Genomic DNA, 4,053 nt, shown 5'->3' on the forward strand with positions numbered 1-4,053 from the left:
CCATTACGTAACTTAAAGAATTCAGGATTCAAACTGGGGCCTCTATGACCCTAAGGCTTGTGCTCTGTTCCATTTGGTGGCGATGCTTCATCCCCCACACCTCTGACAGAAAAGATCAAAAGGAGACAAGATCAAAAAAAGATCAAAAGGAGCCAAGGTGCCTCAGGTTCATGATCCGTGCATTTGCCAGTGGTTGCTCCTGGGAATATCAGGGAACCTCTCTTTAGACTCTGACCTTAGGAAGACCAGCTGCTCTCTGCTGTCTGGAAGCTCTCCCTCCTAGAGAGATGAGGAGGTATGGATTGCCCACCACTTCCTGCAGCATGAAGTCTCAGCATATAAGCTCTAGGCCAACTGGACACTTTGGCGTACCCAGTACAGTCACAGAGCCCAGCTTTTCTGACTTTAACAACTAGTCTGACATTCAGTTCCAACCTGGTTTACTCAGATCAGCTTCTAAACCTTTGCTGTGCAAGGTGAGCTCCAGAGATCAGGAACATCTTAGCACCCTCTGGGAGCCTGTTATAAACAAGGAGTCTGGGGCCCCACACCAGTCCTACTGAATCAGAAACTGCATGTCAGCAAGATCCTCCATGTGACTCGAATGCACATTCGAGATTTAAAAGTACGGTTCTAGAATACCTATGGAGTTTTTAAAAAGCGTGAATTTCTAGGAACTAGAGTCCAAAATTACAGAGAAACGGGCAGAAGAATAGTGGGAAGCCCAAATACATGTATTTATCTTTCTAACTAGTTTTCTTGTGTCTCTTATTCCCAAGAAAACTCAAGTCCTTTCTGGAAGGAATCAAAGATCAACTTTGTTTGGTCAGTAGCTGTACCGGCAACCAACAGACGCTCCCTCCTCCCAGGAGCACTGTGCTGATTTCCTACTGGCCCTCTCTAGGGTGCGGCTCCACAGTGCAGTAAACGAATGGAATAATTCTGCTTATCATTCTTCCCTTCTGCCCCAATCTTCTGCCCCCAATTCACAGGGAGGTCTAGACCAATGTCTCCATACCAACAGCAGAACTCCTATATATTTTATTTTCTTCTGATCCACTGCCTTAATCTAGTATGAAGAAAGGAAGGAGGGAAAGTTGGGAAGGAACAAATCAACATGTCTTATACACCTACTGTATGCCAGACCCATCTCATCCCCCAAAACAGTTAACATATATTTCTCATTTAACATACATAAAAATATGTAAGATTGGTATTAATGTCCCAGTTTTCAGAAGTGGAAACTAAACTTCAGATAAGTTAAAATTCTCCCGAAGCCAGGTTTCTAAATAGGATCTAATATTAGAGTTTTGCTGCATTCTTTCTACTACCCCCAACTTGCTTACACATAATAGTATGTAAATAAACATTTTTACTGAGATACATTCCCATATCATAAAATTCAATTTGGTGGGTTTTAGTATATTCACACAATTACAAAACTGTCACAACCATCTAATTCCCAGGGCACTTCAATCACCCCAAAAAGAAAACCCAAACCAATAAGCAGTCACTTCACATTCTTCCTGTTCCCCCACAAACCCCGTACCCTCCCGCTGTCCCCCCAACCCCTGTCCTCGGAAAATACTTGGGTCTCTATTAGTTTCTCTTCTAGATATTTCATAGAAGTGCTTTCACACATTATGTGGTCTTTTGAGTCTGGCATCTTTCACTTAGCGTAATGTTTTCAAGACTCATCCATGTTGTAGCACTTACCAGTCCTTTTTTATAGCTGAATAGAATTCCAATGTTGGATATACCATACTTGGGTATCCATTCAAGAGTTAACACTTAGGTTGTCTCCATCCTTTGGCTTTAGAATAATGCCCCTATAAACATTCATGTACAAGTTTTTGTGTGGTCAAATGTTTTCAGTTCTCTTGAGTATATACCTAAGAATGGAGTTTCTGGGTCATAAAATAGTAATTGTGTTTAATTTTTTGAAGAATTGTCAAACTGTTTTCCAAATTGGTTACCTCTCCACTGGCAAAACATGAGGGTTACAATTTTTCCAAATCCTTGCCAACACTTGTTATCTGTCATTTAGCCATCCTCCTGGCTATAAAGTGTATCTCTTTGTAGTTTTATTTGCATTTTCCTAATAATAAGGATGAACATCTTTTCATGTGCTCTTTGGCCTTTGTACATCTTCTTTGGACAAAGAACTCATTGCCCATCTTTAAATTAGGATACTTGTCTTTTTATTGTTGAGTTTTAAGTGTTCTTTATATACTAGGCCCTTATTAGATACACACTTTGCAAATATTTTCTCCCATTATTGAGATAGTCTTTTTACTTTCTTGATTTGAATGCACCCACCTTAAGTTAATTTTCTAGACAGTATGAGTTAGGGGTTCAATTTCATTCTTCTGCATGAGAATATCCAGTGTTCCAGCATCATTTGTTGAAAAAATTATTCTTTCCCCATCGAACTGTCTTGGCACCACTGTCAAAAATCAGTTGATTATCAACTGATTTATTTCTGGACTCTCAACTCTATTCCATTGATCTATACATGTCTATCCTTATGCCAGTACAGTGCTATCTTACCATAGCTTAGTAGCAAGTTCTGAAATTGTAGTCAGCATGAGTCTTCCAAGTTTGTTGTTATTGTTTTTTCAAGACCGTTTGGCTATTCCGGGTCTTGTGTTATAGTATTCAATATATAAGTCTTACATTTCTTTTGTTAAATTTATTTGATATTTTTATTGAATATCTTCAAGTTACTGATACTTTCTCTTGCTAGTTAAAATCTGTTGGTAAGCCCTTCTACCAAAATTTTCATTTCAGTTATCATACTTTCCCACAGCAGAATTTCTTTTTTTTCAATCATTTTTATCTCCTTATTCATATTCTTTATTGGGTAAGACATTATTCTCATACTTTCATTTCACTCTTTAGACATGGTTTATTTTATTTCTTTGACTATATTTATAATACTTGAGACAACATCTCTAAGTCTAATATCTAGGCTTCCTCAAGGACAGTTTCTATTGGCTGGGAGGTGTGTTCCCGTGTACTGACCATACTTTCTTGTTCCTTTGCATGTCTTGTAATTTTTTGTTGAAAACTGGACTTTTAAAAAGTACAATGTGATCATTCTGGGTATACGATACCCCTCCCTCTTAGGGTTTGTTGTATTTTCCATGGGTTATTATTGTTCATTGCTGCTGCTGCTGGTGTCTGTTTAGTGACTTTTATAAATTAATTCTGTGAAGTCTATTTCTTTATCATGCGGCCACTGATGTCCCTGCTCAGTTCACTTGGTGGGGAGCTAATAAAATCTGAGAATTCAGATGTATAGGCAATTTCTAGACAAGTCACACAGTAACAGTTCTCTGGAAATGAAGCTTTTGGAAAGCTCTAAGCCTACTCTGTCCCCCTTCATTGGCTACTCTTTGCCAGTCTACATGGCTCCCACATTGGCAAGGCTGTTGATTTCTTTTTTTTTTCCTTCAAAGTTTATTGAGTAATAGTAAATTGATAGTACAAAGCTCCCGAAGAGAAAGGGACCCAAGGGGGTTGCCCAAGGCTGTTGGTTTCTAAGGCTAGTACAGAGGTATGGTGAAAGGGGTGTAAATAAGCCTAGTTAAAATGCCACAATGCTCTTTGTGCTCAAGGAGATCCAGCCATTTTTCTTAAACAAATGCTCCTCATATTTTTTTAAGCCTTTGGTTAATTTCAAGAGTTAAGAAAAAGTTGATTTTGACTGTTTTTTGCTAGTGTTCTCACTGCTTTTCTGGAGGATATTTTTCAGAGGTCCTAGCTCTACCAGTCTGTGAGTACTTCTCTTGAAAAAACATATATAAATATCATCTTGATTCGATTCTACTTTCTGGGGCACCTGGGTGGCTCAGTGGGTTAAGCCTCTGCCTTCAGCTCAGGTCATGATCTCAGGGTCCTGGGATCAAGCCCCACATCGGGCTCTCTGCTCAGCGGGGAGCCTGCTTCCTCCTCTCTCTCTGCCTGCCTCTCTGCTTACTCGCGATCTCTCTGTCAAATAAATAAATCTTTGAAAAAAAAAAAGAAAAAAGAAAAAACATATATAAGTAT

The sequence above is a fragment of the Meles meles genome, chromosome 8 (assembly GCF_922984935.1).
Source record: "Meles meles chromosome 8, mMelMel3.1 paternal haplotype, whole genome shotgun sequence".
Lineage (NCBI taxonomy): Eukaryota > Metazoa > Chordata > Mammalia > Carnivora > Mustelidae > Meles > Meles meles.